The sequence below is a fragment of the Oreochromis niloticus genome, linkage group LG6 (genome assembly GCF_001858045.2).
Source record: "Oreochromis niloticus isolate F11D_XX linkage group LG6, O_niloticus_UMD_NMBU, whole genome shotgun sequence".
NCBI classification, from domain to species: Eukaryota; Metazoa; Chordata; class Actinopteri; order Cichliformes; family Cichlidae; genus Oreochromis; species Oreochromis niloticus.
The window spans coordinates 17,998,795-18,015,971 of NC_031971.2; the positions used below are offsets into that span (position 1 = coordinate 17,998,795).

Genomic DNA, 17,177 nt, shown 5'->3' on the forward strand with positions numbered 1-17,177 from the left:
CATACACTAAGTTAGTTAGTTTTCGCGTCTTCTTCTCTACTAGATTTATGTAGCATTTTATCAAACAGTAACACAATGGACCCTCTTCTATACCAAGAGCGGGGGATTCCTAAAAGCCATTCTTCATTTGTCAGAGTTTCTTTCTTCATGCAATCTGCTTTAGTCCACAGTGGTGAGTGTTTAAAGACTGGTGAGAGGCATCGATACTCCCAGAGAGAAGATGCATGACGGAAAGGCTAGATGAAATCGATATGCTCCTGTGGCCACTGAGGCTGTTTTACTGACGGATTACTTTGATTTAAATGTGCATTTGTCCAAGATTTTGCAGACAAACTGCAAGGAATTGTTGCCTTATTAGCACACACAGTGAAATTGTTAGATTACTGTATACGGTGAAGTTTTCTGCTTAGTTGTTGTTGTTCTTCTGGTCATCTGTTACCCGTCACCTGCTGCTAGATTTATGCTCTCGTTTTGGCCACACGCTGGTGGATTAAGACTGCAGCAGGGCTCTCTCGCTGAATGAAGTTATTCAGGGGAAATGTGCCAGGTTTCATTTTCTAATGAGTTGGCAAATGTGCTTCGGGCCGTTGAGAGAAGCTTCACTTTAATAACAAAATCTGCTTGCACAGAGAATTATGTAGTAGTTAATTATTTAATAGCGAGGTGATGCATGGAGTGATTCCATATCTGTGATGACAAAACGTTGAAAATCCGAGCCATCGCCGAGCAGGAATTAACGCATTGTAATTTATGACTTTCATTTTATCTTCATTTAATGTTTGAATGCCCTTTAGCATCAATTTATTCACTGACTGACTCATGTATCTTTATTTAATTCATTTCTTTCCACTTGGTTAGCTCTTATGAAATCTTTAACAGAGTACTGTATTATGTTTTGATCTAAACTACGAGCTGTTGTCTCGTTAAAGCATTTTCCCACTATGAAGAATGATGAAAGACGAGTGAAGATAGCTGGCAAAGATCATTTTAACAGCAAGGCTATAAACTGGAGAGATTATATCTCTCGGCTGGCCTGGGAACGCCTTGGTGTTCCCCCGGACAAGCTGGAGGAGGCGGCTGGGGAGAGGGAGGTCTGGGCTTCTCTGCTTGGGCTGGTGCCCCCGCGACACGGCCCCGGATAAGTGGAAGATCAGACTGGTGCACTCCTCAGAAGGTTTGCACCTTATGGATACTTGGCACCATCTTGTGGACGCTGAAAGGAACATAATTTCTGCAAAATGAGGCTGTCTTTGCGACTGTAAGATAGTCTGTTGACATCACTTTCACACATTGTGTGCATTCTGAGCTTGTCACAGATTTGGAGTTTAAACAATGAGTCCAAAATAAACGGGTGTGTCGGTTAATATCTGTAAAAATGTACAGGATGTGGATGGGGAAGTTTTTGTATACCTCTCTTTTACACTTGAGCTGAAGTGTGTGCATCACTCGTGTCATTCCTGCAACATTTGACATTTATGAAATGTGTGACTCCCCATAAACAGTGTGGCAGTGGTCTGATGATTTAGGAGCAAAGTGTGTGACAGTCAATGCTCCTTTGTGTTTCTCGCTCTTGAAATTTTTTGCAGCTTTGCTGAGATCAAATTTCCACAGAGGATTTTAAAGTGCTCTGCACTGCCCCCTTAACCTTTAGTGAAGCTGCGATTTAAGACCAAGGAAATCGTTCTTAGCTTAGAATAACAATTTGATCTCTCACACTTTCACTTAGTATGTTTCCCATCCTCACTGTTAGCACTGATATGGTGGGAAGCTTGTTTCTAAAAGATGAAGTGAATGTTTGCAAGCTGTTTACTTAAAATGTTATTATCATTGTTGTTGTTATTATTATTATTATAAGTAGTAGTAGTAGTAGTACACTTAATTATCCATCCATCCATCCATCCATCCATTCGCTTCCGCTTATCCTTTCCAGGGTCGCAGGGGGCGCTGGAGCCTATCCCAGCTGTCATAGGGCGAGAGGTGGGGTACACCCTGGACAGGTCGCCAGTCTGTCGCAGGGCCAACACACAGGGACAGACAACCATTCACGCTCACATTCACTCACACATTCACACCTAGTGACAATTTGGATTATCCAATTAACCTATCCCCCCCTTAATTATGTTATCATTATTATTATCAAGGTAGTCATGTGAATATGACTATTCTTATCAGCTACCTAAAACATCAAACTTTTTTTCAGTCATTGTACTAACTTCATTCTGATCTCTGCTGACTCTCTGACCTTGGTATTTGCCACTCAACCCTCCACACCTCACTGTAGCACTTTATATGCAGTATGTCACCAACAGAAAAAATATTTGACAGATATTTCACTTCTTTTTCATGGAGCTTCTATAGTGCCTCTATGGACTAATATTATGTTTTCATTTTGTAATACAGTGCAGCCAAACTACCTTATATCAATTTATTTGACTTTTCAGATCACAGCAGGTTTTCTGCTCTGATGATCATTGAAAATAAGGACTTTTAGTCTCAAAAGTAATATATCATCAATATATATCTATATATGTATCTGGCAGTTTGTAGTCACATAATGTAAATTATGTGAAGGTGGAGGATGGTGGAACTAACCATTGTGCCTTTAAAACCTAAAAGAAAAAGTTTGGTTCCCTAAATAAAAATAGTGGGGCCCTCTCTGAGCCTCCATTATTTTTTGGAAAGAGTCCTATGATTAATAAACACTGAGTCACCTTTACAGGCTGCACAACAAAGTTAAAGATATTTGTTTTGCAGTGTTTGAGTGGACTCATTGCTTTATAGCCACACTATATGGGAAAAAGGACTGAGCCATTTGTTAAACACATCAGCTGAGTGGAGTTTTCAGCTCCAGCTGCTGTTCAAACTGAAGAACTACAGATGAAGCATCAGACAACGCACCATGTTCACGGGTCTATGTGCTTTGGTCTGTTTGCTTTAACAACAACAAACGTGGATGTGGAAGCATAGTGTATATAGTAACATATATATATATATATATATATATATGCCACAGAGTAATAGTAAGTCAGTAGTTAGTCCTGGACAACTGGATCAAGCATTCTGATTGGCCCATAAAATTTAGACTCGTTTGATTGGTGGATTTGTTTTCAGCAAACAGGTGGTTCAGATCTGGCCATTTGGAGTCAGTTGATGACTTTTAGAATCTTCTTTTCTGACTGGATCATTAAAACCTTCAGCATTGATCTTTCTGTAGTGGATTCTCACACATTTCAGTGATTTGGTGGTTAAAAGAATATGAACTTTTAATATTCATTCAGATGTTTTCTGACTCTAAATTTTCTTTTGTCATTTCTCAGGTTAACAAAAGTTGAACTTGCGCACATTTAAATGAGCCGTGTTGCTAAAAAAGGCCAATTAACATATTGTTGTTGACAATGTTGACTAGATTTAGCACTTTGTTTTAGTATTGTCACTTTTTAAGAATAAATCAACTGACATAGTGCAAGTGCAGATGAAAATCTGTTGACTCATATTTCCACACCACTGTCCCTGACAGCTGCTGTTTGAACGCATTTACTTAAAAAGCTCCTTCTCATGTTTCCTTCTCAGAGTATGACCATGCAATGTCATAACTGTGCTTTTTTGACCAGCTCTGGCCACATCCTGGGTAGTGGAGTGGGAGATGAGATCGACCACACTGAGTGTGTGATCTGCATTAACGACGCTCCTACGACGGGGTATGAATCTGATGTTGGGAGCCACTCCAGTGTGTCCTATGTGTTCCGAAACCCCAATGAGTTCCTACGACGTACAGACAGCCACTCTGTGATCATCTTCTGGGGACCTCCGTACAAGATAAGAAAAGATCCCAAAGCAGCCTTTTATGGATCACTCCAGAGAGTCAGCATGACCTACAGAAACATCTCCTATTTGACTGTCACCCCTAGCAAGATGCTCACATTTGATGATCTTTTCCTAAGAGAGACAGGATATGACCGGTGAGTATCAAGTGTGCTGACAAAATGTCTTTTCTTATTCTTCTTGTTGAATTATATCACATTCATATATCACTTTTCTCCTGCTCAGAGACCAGTCTCACTCGTAGCTGAGTACAGGCTGGTTCACAATGGTCATAGCCATTGAGATATGTGATAACATCAAAGCATATGGGATGGTTCCACCCAATCACTGTGGGTGAGTATAACATTAAGACTCATGCTGTCCTTTTACAAAACTTCAACCCATTATTAAAACTCACAGACATGTTAAAAACCATTTCACCAGAAATGTCTTTTATTTCCCATAAGAACGCCCAGAATCAAGAAGGTGCGATACCACTACTATGATCGCTGGTGGGTTAATGAATGTGCAACATACTTCCAGCATGAGAACAGGCTAAATCAGGGCCAACATCATTTTATTACAGAGAAACGTGTGTTTGCACGCTGGGCAAAACAGTACAACATCACCTTCACTCATCCCAGATGGTAAAAAGAAGAAGACGATGTAAAGGATTTCATTGGTGTTTCATCAGTGCTGATGCTTTGAATGGCTCAATGTGGGGCAAAAAAAGAAGTACAACTCACTATCATTTCTATTAAGAGCTCCAGTAGATTTTGTTAATGTACAGGCTGTGATCAGCTGGCCTGTTGCTCTGTGTGGATTTATACACCTGACTTCAACCAGATGTAAGCAGATGTTTCATTAGTTGTCCTGGCTGATTTCCATCCTGTCCATACTGTTTACTAGACAACCACTGCGCACTAGTCACACACTCATCTTTACTTTAATTCCATCACAGTACAGCAAACCAACCGGTTTGTGGCATCACCTGGCGATTGATAAACGAATAGGATTGCCTGTGACGTGTTACTGTTTTGGTTCAAATCAGTTTGATGTTTGAAGGCTCGCAGTGACGAGCTAATAGCTTCCCTCATATGCCTTAAATCAAAAATAACAAGCCTGCTTTTAAAATGTAAGGAGTACAAAGTGCAGATACTTGTTTAAGAATTTAGGGAATATAAGTAAAAAGTTGTCAGAAAAAATGACTACTTCACTGAAGTACAGGTACCTGAAAAGTTCTACTTAAGTACAGTAAGAAAGTATTAGTACTTAATTACTTCCCACCTCTGCCGACATATGGCACTTTTCTAGTCTCACCCTGCTTTTAACTACTAGTCACATTTTAACAATACATTCATGCAGCATTTGCTTGAGTTTAACAAGTCTGTGATCAGACTGTCCAAAGCAGGGTTTCTTGGGACTGAGACAATAGTAGCTGACTTTGGTGGGACTTTGATGTGGTATGCTTCTGATTAATTGACCTGAGCATCTGTCTCACTTCATTCTCATTAGAGTGGGTCCAACAAATATCAAACGTCCACATGTAAACGCTCTTATCTACAGTCACTGTGACGACTGTATTGAAAAATCAAATAATTTTCATTACTGATTAAGTTTTTAGTTCCACACTTATTTAATGGCGTTTTCTGTTCATAAAACACAACACAGTTTTACTCAGAGGACAAAGTGACAGCTTCACATTGCTGGTGGTTTCCTGCAATTTGAAAGTCCCAGGGGCAGGTGGTCTTAAACTTTTAATCAGGAATGTATGCATTGTTTATATGAAGGATAGTGGGACAGACACTTATCACGGCACTCAGAGCAGGACAGTCAGGAAAGGATGTCTTATTATTATGGCATGACTGACATTCTTGCAGGTAGTGGAAGTTGGGGGGGTCCAAGGGTGAGCCGAGTTGTGTAGTTTTCTTTGTGTGCGAGTGTATAAAGGAACGTGCAGCCCCACATTCCTTTTACAGACTGCATGAATGAATGCACTCTCTCTTATGTGTACATGAAATAAAACCTCACCAATGGTTTGCCTTTTATTAAGGAAATTTTCACGACACTATCCAGATCAAAGTATTTGGCTTGCTGCAACAAAGCATGGCGGTATGAAAATTATTATCTGTAATTGCAATCAGAAGATAATTTTCCTTAGAAAACCTTTGGAGTCAAATGTGGCACAAAATTGAAATACCTGATGTGAAAATTTGTATTCTACTAACTGTATTTTTTGTTTTTGTTTTTTACACTCCAGGGACCACAAAGGTTCGTGATATTCATATTTGCTGCCATCTTCTTCCTGATGGGACTCTTCATTTCATGTGGCTTCAACGACACAATCTATCCTCCCTTCCATGTGGACGTAAATTACATGATTAAACACACAAATCTGAAGAAATGGTCTGGAAGAGACAGCTATGTTTCAGTTCAGGGGAAAGAGGTAGGTTGCACACAAACAGCCAAACATTACAACTGTAACTGTAAAATTACAACTGTAAGAAAGTCAGGTAATCCCTCTTTAGTCTGTATGATGCGATGTCCGTGTTTTTCAAAAACAATTTCACTTTTTGATTTGTCTGCTGATTGAAGCGTTTCTGGATCATGTTCACTTATGGTTTCTTCTTGGCATGACTTGAAGCTTTTTGTTTGTATTTGTTGATGGCACAATGAACTGTGATCACAGAGAGTGATTTAGGTGTGTGTTGAGTCCATGCAGTCATTTCAAGACAGAATCATCCCCATTTTTAATGCAGTGCCACTCGAGGGTCATCTATAGATTTTTTTTTATTTTTTAACCCAAATGTAAATAAAATCTGTGCTTTTCATCAGTCTAAATAATGCATGTTATGCAGGTGTTTCTCCTATGTTAAACATCTGCTGAAATTTTGTCCTCATACATAAGAGAAATATAACTCTGTGTTTTTTGTCTATGCATTTCTTTATTGGGTGAGTCAAACCAGCAGATCACGACAGATACTGCTAAAATATAAAACATAAATATGCCGCCCCACCAACACACACAGCTATTACCCGTTTGTTGTTTTTATTCTTAAGATGAATTATTCTTGAATGAAGAGACACTGATTTGACACAAGTAAAAATATGGTTGATTGTGTTTATTGTTAGTTAAGAATAAGTTAAGTGAGGGTGAAAAAATAAAAAAAAAGGATGAAGAAGGGAGGGGAGAAAGAAAAATGGAGAGTGATGGAGAGAGGTGGTATGAGAGAAAGGGAGAAGAGGGGAGGTGAAAAGAAAGGGATAGAAAGGAGGAGAGAAAACCCCAACAATCCCCTCTGAGCAAGCACTCGGCGACGGTGGATAGGAAAAACTCCCTTTAAAGGAAGAAACCTATTGCAGAACCAGGCTCAGGGAGGGTCATCTGCCTTGACTAGTTGGGGGGTGAGGGAGGGGAGAAAGAAAAACGGAGAGTGATGGAGAGAGGTGGTACGAGAGAAAGGGAGAAGAGGGGAGGTGAAAAGAAAGGGATAGAAAGGAGGAGAGAAAACCCCAACAATCCCTCTGAGCAAGCACTCGGCGACGGTGGATAGGAAAAACTCCCTTTAAAGGAAGAAACCTATTGCAGAACCAGGCTCAGGGAGGGTCATCTGCCTTGACTAGTTGGGGGGTGAGGGAGGGGAGAAAGAAAAACGGAGAGTGATGGAGAGAGGTGGTACGAGAGAAAGGGAGAAGAGGGGAGGTGAAAAGAAAGGGATAGAAAGGAGGAGAGAAAACCCCAACAATCCCCTCTGAGCAAGCACTCGGCGACGGTGGATAGGAAAAACTCCCTTTAAAGGAAGAAACCTATTGCAGAACCAGGCTCAGGGAGGGTCATCTGCCTTGACTAGTTGGGGGGTGAGGGAGGGGAGAAAGAAAAACGGAGAGTGATGGAGAGAGGTGGTACGAGAGAAAGGGAGAAGAGGGGAGGTGAAAAGAAAGGGATAGAAAGGAGGAGAGAAAACCCCAACAATCCCCTCTGAGCAAGCACTCGGCGACGGTGGATAGGAAAACTCCCTTTAAAGGAAGAAACCTATTGCAGAACCAGGCTCAGGGAGGGTCATCTGCCTTGACTAGTTGGGGGGTGAGGGAGGGGAGAAAGAAAAACGGAGAGTGATGGAGAGAGGTGGTACGAGAGAAAGGGAGAAGAGGGAGGTGAAAAGAAAGGGATAGAAAGGAGGAGAGAAAACCCCAACAATCCCCTCTGAGCAAGCACTCGGCGACGGTGGATAGGAAAAACTCCCTTTAAAGGAAGAAACCTATTGCAGAACCAGGCTCAGGGAGGGTCATCTGCCTTGACTAGTTGGGGGGTGAGGGAGGGGAGAAAGGAAAAAATGGAGAATGATGGAGAGGTGGAAGGAGAGAAAGGGCAAGAGGGGAGGTAGAGGGGTGAGGAGATAGAAAAGCGGTGGAGGAAAACCAGGCTACACCACCTTATGATCAAGTGAGGAAGCAGGAGGGTCCCTCCTCCTGAAAAACCAGAAGCATTTCTTCTTCTTTTTCAGGCACTGTTCCTGGAGCTCTTTTTTCTGTAGGATGAGGGTTTTCAGGTCTTCAGTTGTTATTGTAATTTCCTCCTCAAGTTTCTTGCATTTTTTCTCCAGTTCTTCTAATTGTGCTTGTTTTTCTTCAAGCTTTTCTTTCAGATCTTTAGATTTTGCCTCCTGTATTAGCTTTTCCTCGTGCATGTCTGTATTCCTCTGTTGTACTTTGTTGTACATGTCTTCTAACTCCTCATTTCTGCTCTGGATTTCTTGAAGCATACACTTCAGGTCATTATGCGCTTTCTCCAGTTCTTGCTCTTGAACCTGCATGTCATTGTTTTTGCACTCCAACTTGTTATTAAGTTCCTTGAGCTCTGCGTTCTTTCTCAGCATGTCATTGATCTTATACTGCATGCCTGAGCATTGTTTTTTCAGTTTTCCCCTTTCTCCTTCTAGTTCAATGGTTTTCTCCCTCATTTCATTATGACATGCGTGTATTTCTAGACTTTTCCTTTGTAAGTCTTGGAGAATAAGTTGTGTCTTTTCCTGCATTTTTTCCTGTTGCTCTTTTTCCTGAAGAAGCTCTTGGTTTTTCTCCAATGCTTCATCAAGCTGTACTTGCAGCTGCTGATTCAGGTTGACAGCGTGTTCGAGATTCCCATGGGTCTCCAGACTAACAGCTTGTGCTTGTTGAAGCTGGCAGGACATTGTTCTTAACTCATGGATGTTCTGCTTCTTTTCTGTCGTCAGGCGTACAATCCGCTGCTTAGCTTGATTAAACATTACTCCCCAGCCCTCATTTATGATGTCCACGTTGGGCTGCTTCTGTTGGTTCACGAGCATTTCCTTGTGCCTTTCTTCCAAGTCTTTATTTCGGCCTTCCAGTTCTCTGTATTCAGTTTCCTGTTGTTTCTTCTCATGAACCACTTGTGCATTTCTGTGCAGTGTTTCATTAATCTTTACTTGCAAGACTTCCTTTTGTTTCTTCATGTTGTAAAGTTTCCATACCATCTCTTTCTCCTTTATGTCTTGCTGTTTCTTCTCTTGAAGAAGCTCTTGGTTTTTCTCCAGGGCTTCATCAAGCTGTACTTGCAGCTGCTGATTCAGGTTGACAGCGTGTTCGAGATTCCCATGGGTCTCCAGACTAACAGCTTGTGCTTGTTGAAGCTGGCAGGACATTGTTCTTAACTCATGGATGTTCTGCTTCTTTTCTGTCATCAGGCGTACAATCCGCTGCTTAGCTTGATTAAGCATTACTCCCCAGCCCTCATTTATGATGTCCACGTTGGGCTGCTTCTGTTGGTTCACGAGCATTTCCTTGTGCCTTTCTTCCAAGTCTTTATTTCGGCCTTCCAGTTCTCTGTATTCAGTTTCCAGTTTTTTCTTCTCATGAACCACTTGTGCATTTCTGTGCAGTACTTCATTAATCTCTACTTGCAAGACTTCCTTTTGTTTCGTCATGTTGTGAAGTTTGCATTCCATCTCTTTCTCCTTTATGTCTTGCTGTTTCTTCTCTTGAAGAAACTTTTCGTTTTTCTCCAATGCTTCATCAAGCTGTACTTGCAGCTGCTGATTCAGGTTGACAGCGTGTTCGAGATTCCCATGGGTCTCCAGACTAACAGCTTGTGCTTGTTGAAGCTGCCAGGACATTGTTCTTAACTCATGGATGTTCTGCTTCTTTTCTGTCATCAGGCGTACAATCCGCTGCTTAGCTTGATTAAACATTACTCCCCAGCCCTCATTTATGATGTCCACGTTGGGCTGCTTCTGTTGGTTCACGAGCATTTCCTTGTGCCTTTCTTCCAAGTCTTTATTTCGGCCTTCCAGTTCTCTGTATTCAGTTTCCAGTTTTTTCTTCTCATGAACCACTTGTGCATTTCTGTGCAGTACTTCATTAATCTCTACTTGCAAGACTTCCTTTTGTTTCGTCATGTTGTGAAGTTTGCATTCCATCTCTTTCTCCTTTATGTCTTGCTGTTTCTTCTCTTGAAGAAACTTTTCGTTTTTCTCCAATGCTTCATCAAGCTGTACTTGCAGCTGCTGATTCAGGTTGACAGCGTGTTCGAGATTCCCATGGGTCTCCAGACTAACAGCTTGTGCTTGTTGAAGCTGCCAGGACATTGTTCTTAACTCATGGATGTTCTGCTTCTTTTCTGTCATCAGGCGTACAATCCGCTGCTTAGCTTGATTAAACATTACTCCCCAGCCCTCATTTATGATGTCCACGTTGGGCTGCTTCTGTTGGTTCATGAGCAATTCCTTGTGCCTTTCTTCCAAGTCTTTATTTCGGGCCTCCAGTTCTCTGTATTTAGTGTCCAGTTGTTTATTCTCATGAACCATTTCTGCATTTCTGTGCAGTGCTTCATTAAGCTTTACTTGCAAGACTTGTTGGTTCTTGACAAATCCATTGTGCCTTTCTTCCAGCTGTTTATTTTGGGTCTCCATTTGTCTGCACTGCTCTTCAAGTTGAATCTTTTCTGCTTGGATTTGTTTAATCCTGTCCTCTAGATTTTGGTTTACCTGCCTACTTTCAGCGGATGCCCTTCGGACAGGTAAAACGTCATTTGGGGAATTTGGCTGTGCAACCTCGAGAGGACAGCCAGCGTAAGCTTGTGGTTTTTTGCTGTGTTTTCTTTCAGACATGTTGATGTTGAAGTCTTGATAAAAGGACTGTGTAAAAGAGCCAACTGTTTCAAAATGTTTCAAAGGCGTACGTTTGAATGCTGCGAACACGAGTGCTGCAAATACACGGACTAAAAGTTTAGGATTGCACCCCTATTTAAGCCTTTTGGATCAAAGGCATATACGTGCCTTTGATCTGAAAGAACCATCGTAGTATGATGTCATAGGAATTAGGCTGTCACATGACATATATGAATGAGGATTCTTTTTTAGTCTGAATGCTGATTAAGCATCCACAGTATTGTTCTTTAAATCTTTATTAGTGTGAATGCTTGAAGTATTGTTCTTCGAATCTTTATTATTATTTTTCCGTACGTTTTTTGGACTCTATCTCCTTCAAAACCGTTCAACTTACAAAAACCATTCAAACACCATTAGATTCCTCTTCTTTTGGACATGTGTGCTTGTATTTTTCTCATTTTTAACATTTATATTTTTAAATTTATTCAACTTTTTTCAACAAAAATTTCCCATGTATTTCAATGGGGAGATCCTTCAAATTCTCCTTCAACTTACTCCTCTTTCAACTGTATCTACTTCCACATACGTTGACATAGAGCCACCATTCAAACTTTAAAACGAAGCCAAGACGTTCAACTATTCAACTTGTATTTATCTTTTCAATATCTATTATACTTTTTCTTCAGTTCCAGTTTAAGTTTCATGATGTTTTTCATCCGTTTCAGAGTTTATAATGGGTGTGTATGGGACGGAATGTTGGGGCTAGAGTGAGACAGCTCAACTGCTAGAGTGAGAGGAGGGGGGGAATTAATCTTAAAATCTTTTCTTAAAACTGCTGCTGTGTCCACAATGTTCGCTCTACAGCCATCATTTTACCCTCAAAACGTAGCCATCGCTGTCCTCTTTCATCCAATGTGTTTATTATTGTAATAGGTGTTATGGTTCTTTCATAAATGTCACCAATGCACAGCCTCCTCCCTCCAACTCTTCCATAGACTCCAATGTTAAAATGGCTCAGAAGGTTTGTCTGAAAATCAGAAGTACAGGCTGTCTTAACACTGTCACCACATCCATATAATAAACTCCACAGGCATGAAAATTGAGAATTCAGTAGTCTAGACATTGCTGCCGCTCACTGTGAAAGAATTTTGTCAATACGACTTGTACTTTTCATTTGGGAGCGATTTGTTTCGGGCTGACTTTTCTGTTCATTTTAAGCAGCAAAAGTGAGGCGCATGTCTGTGTGCGTGTGTATGGAGCCATTGGGTGCAGTCACTATAGCAACCAGGCTCACACCTGCCTGCCTAACGAGCTCTGTCTCTCACTCTGCCAAGATTCATCTTAAACACTTCTCTTTCAACTGCTGCTGTGTCCACAGTGTTTGCTCTACAGCCATCATTTTACCCTCAAAACGTAGCCATTGTTCTTCTCTTTCCAACACCGTGTCTTTCAAAGCTCAGACATTTAAACTTTTTAAACTGTGTGGATCCAAGTGGAGGGATCACATTTTAGTCATTCAGTGATTTAAAGAATATGAACTTTTAATATTCATTCAGATGTTTTCTGACTCTAAATTTTCTTTTCTCATTTCTTAGGTTTTTCTAATTTACATTTAAAACTTTTTCAGCTATTTTCCAACTTCTTCTGTGTGGATGTCAGCTTTTAGCAGTTCAGCACTTTTTTTTTCAGGCGAAAACTTCTGTATTTTTCATATCATTCAAAATTTTTAACTTAAATTCAGCAATTAATTCATTTCAGTGCATACATTCAGATTCAAGCATTCACAGTGCAGTTTCTTCAGAAAATGCACTTTCTAGTTTTTTCTATATTATTTTAATCTTTGTGTGATTGCAGCATACAGCCCACACAAAGCTTTAACGAGTGGCTTTTACATGTAAACAGTGCTCCAAGTAGCACTTAGCTAGATGGCAGCAGTGTGACTCCTCGATCACAGCCTTTGGCCAGTCTAGTGTTTGTTTCGGTGATTTCAACATTCTGATATCCAGATAAGTCATATACCTTTCACAGAATAGCCGCCGCATGACTACATGATTTCCCTAATCCGGCGATACAGGAACAGCCGACTGTCTCCACACTTAGCATTACCCATGCTAAGTGTTTAGCTTGACTAACGCTCTGGCTCGGCTCTACAGCTCCTTTAAGAAAAATAAAGTCGCCTTTTTTATTGAGCAGTGTTTATCAATTTTGTTGCTGTGCAGGTAATTATGCGCCTCAGTGCTCTTGTAATTACCCAATTCCTCACCATAAATGTCTTCGGAAAATACGAGGTAATTAAAAATGTCGATGTAGCTAACATCGGGCCATAGTTTCATGTCATCTACCCAGTCTGTGAGAAGTGATGGGTGAGGAACTGCTACTGAACTGTCCTCGCCGCTTTTTAAAACATCTGTACTGTGTATCCACCTCCGATGTGTTGCCATTTACACCAGCTGAAAGAAACTGCAGTGAGAAAAAACTTTATCGACAGTGAAGGCAGATTCAATCAGTGTGCCAGGTGTTATTTCAGAGCCTAAAAAACAAAAGAAGAAATTATTTCATTTGCAACTGCAACTGCTGTATCTGCAGCTGTGAGTGCTGTAACAACTGGAAGTGCTGTTCATACTGGAAGTGCTGTATCAGCAGGAAAACTGATGAGTCTGGAACTCCAATAGAGAAGAAAGAAAACAAAGAAAAATACAGATTTGTGTTCCAAATCTGCATGGAAGAACTGGTCAAGCGAGTGGTCAGGCAAAGTCATCAGTTGGGAAGAGGTTGAAGCCATCTACAAGAGGCTTACCAACAAAGTCAGGGCTGAAATCAAGGATCAATTTGATGAAATCCCCTTAAACAGGTTCAAAAACCTCCACAAGATGATTTTCAGAGCCCTGTGTAAAAAGTGGAAGAGTACAGAAACAGTTCTGCTATTCATGGAATTAAATCTGTCAGCTGTTGACACCATAATTGTGAAAACTTTCATAGAGGAGACAGCCAAACTATCCAAGAGACCAAGTTGCATACGTCAGTTTTTTTCATCTGTCGGCCGACTGTTTTGCCTCAGTCTGTGCTGCATGCAGAATTCCAACACAGTTGACTCCGACATGGAAGATCAAATCACTGTACCAGCTGTTATTTTAGAGGGTAAAGAAAATGCAACGCCCCTGACGCCCTATGATGAATACAGAAGAAGAAATTCATAATCACACTTGTAACTGCTGTATTGACAGGAAAAACATTTTAATACAAAATCACAAAACAACACAAAAAGATGGACCCGGAACTCCAATAGACAACAAAGAAAACAGAAAAAAATGCAGATTTTTGTTGGAAATGTGTATGGAAGAACTGGTTATGCGAGTGGTAAAAAAAATCGCAGTCATCAGTCAGGAAGAAGTTGTAGCCATCTCCACGAGGCTTACCAACAAGATCTGGGCTGAAATCAATGATCAATTTGATGAAATTCTTTTAATGAAGGCTATTAAGCATCAACGATCATGTCGGACGGATTCCGTAGAACAGAGCCATTGGTGTTCAGTGGAAACATTGCTGAGAAATGGCGTGTGTTCGAGCAAGAATACGACATATTCATAGCTGCTGCCCATTCCAATAAGGATGCCCGAACTAGAGCGTTCATCCTGCTAAACCTGGTCGGCTCTGAAGCCATCAAGTGGGAGTGCACCTTCGTTTACACACCCACTGTGTACGGGGGGGAAGGAGAACACAGACAAGTAGTGACCGGAGCAGAATTAAGAGAAGACCCGGAATGTCTCAACTGTGTAATCCTCAAACTAACATAACTATTGAAAGGCACAAGTTTAACACCAGAAACCAACGACCAGATGAAACAATAGAGTCTTACGTGAGTGACTTGAAAAAGGCAGGCAGTTGCAGATTTGTCCCATAATGCATTGAGTTTTTCCTTTTCAGTCACCTTTTTCACTCACTATGTGTAAATAGACCTCTCTGCATTGAATCGTACTTGTTATTAATCTCTGTCTCTCTTCCACAGCATGTCTTCTGTCCTGTCTTCCTTCTCTCACCCCAACCGGTCGCAGCAGATGGCCGCCCCTCCCTCAGCCTGGTTCTGCCAGAGGTTTCTTCCTGTTAAAAGGGAGTTTTTCCTTCCCACTGTCGCCAAAGTGCTTGCTCATAGGGGATCATTTGATTGTTGGGTTTTCGTAGGGTCTACCTGCCACGTGTCCAACCACAAAGTCCTCCAAAGCCCACCAACTGCTTACTCCTCTTTCATCCGGAAGATGACTCTGCAGCATCAGGAGCAAGTCGGTGAGATTGTGCAATAGTTTTTTCCCCCAAGTAGTCCAGCTCCTGAACACCATGCTGCCCTCCTCCACACTGGACACAGGATAATTCAATGCTGTTTGTCTTCATCAGCTCAGTCCTTGTCCTATGTATGAAAACATCCCATCACAACCAAAGGAGGAGGATGAAGTCCACTACAGCCGAGTCCACTTCAGAAAAAGGCATGTGGTTCCTCTTTATTCCACCGTACAGTCAAATCATCCTAGAAAACAGGAGTGTTCTCATTATGCTGCTGTCAGCTTCAGCTCTGACGGAGCATCTGGTGTCACTCCAGCAGACACAGACTTACAGACTTACTCTACTGTGAAACTTTGAGAGAGATAGTGTGTTCAACAACTGCTTATCCAGTTCAGGGTTGTCATGACAGGGTACAACCTGAAGAGGTCACCAGAAACTCAGCCAACCTAATCAGAAGAAAAACGGTCAGTTGTTGACAGTTAGAATGAATGATGTGTACAGCCTTACTGTGTCACTCTCTCTCTGTCTCGCATTATTTGCTATTTCTCTAGTCTATTTATTAGAAGACTAGAAGTAGATTACATTTATTACTTTTACCTCTCTTCTGGCAGTGAGTACAAAAACACATTTGAATGTTCTTGATGAGTATGAATCCAACAAGTAGAGCTCCACAAATTAGATTTGATCCTTCCTCTGAAGTCTGAGTTTAATTTCTTCATTTCTTTTTCTACCACAAGACACACCTTCTGTGTCCTTTTTTAACAACATACAAAAAAACACAATAAATATATCTATCAGTGACTCAATTATGTGATGTTAAGTCATATTGAATATTTGTTGTTCAAAATGCTTTTCATTGTATGTTTATTATCCTAATAATTGTCTCATAAGCAATGACTTCAGTGTTATTGCTGCATAAGTTACTAACAGGAAATGCACTGTTAGTAAAATATATTTTCAATTGTTTTGCTGTGATAAGATTTTTAAACTTCATTAAAGTACAAAACTATAATTATCTTATTAGAAAAGAAGATTGAAATAGTATAGATATGTTAAGTGTTTGGTAATGAAATGTTATTTTGAAGAGTTCAGTGGTAATAAACCAAGATGCACATTTTAAACTAACTAGTTTAATTTTACATTAACAATCAATAAGCAAACAGAGTTATGAACATTTTTACTGTTTTAGTGAAGCTGCAAATGAGACATCTGCCACCAAAGCAGAATTCAACTCAGTGTTGCAGATACAGCAGATTCCACAAATTCATGCTTTATAAGGAGCAACCATTTGGAAAAATTGAAGATAATTAATTTAGAAAATAATTCAGCTATTTGGCAAATAGTCTCCTATGACCCATCACGGCAGAACAAAAAGCCATTGGTGACAGGATTTAAGGTAGGACCCAGAGTCTAGATGCTGGTGATGATGAAGAGGAGGCTTAGATGGAACTCTAGGTGACATGGGTGAGGTGGAGATGAAGAAGAAGTGGGTTACACGAAAGAGAGTCTGCAAGGGAGAATGAGATTTAAAGTGTGAATTTGCATGCTCTGTCTACCTTTCACATTGCTGCTGGAACACCTGAATTTCATAATTGGAGTGTAAATGTGTGGTTAAACTTCTTTACACACGACCCAATGGGTCGACCCACTTAAGGATAAAGTCCTCTTACTGCAATAAGTGAAAAGAAAAGAAAGAAATTTGTCAGCACTTTGGGTTCAAATTGTAAGAAATATTTAAAATTACACAAAATTTTGTTTTATTTTTATTGTAATTTTATTGTAATTATTAGCACATTATTGTAGTTTATGTCAACCCTGCACTGCCACAACACTTAACACACACTAACAAAACATTGTTGTATGGCACCGTCTATTACACTTGCAAATAAATATTAATGTATTCATTTGAATAAAGTGAAACAAAAAATAACCCTTACTCTTTAAATAACCCAGTGCTTATATTATTTATCTGCT

General features: G+C 40.4%; 1 pseudogene; it reads left to right on the forward strand.

Annotated features, from left to right (window-relative positions):
• The first annotated feature begins 3,386 nt into the window (after positions 1-3,386).
• Positions 3,387-7,320, forward strand: LOC109202458 (alpha-N-acetylgalactosaminide alpha-2,6-sialyltransferase 6-like; annotated as a pseudogene).
• Positions 7,321-17,177: the final 9,857 nt, after the last annotated feature.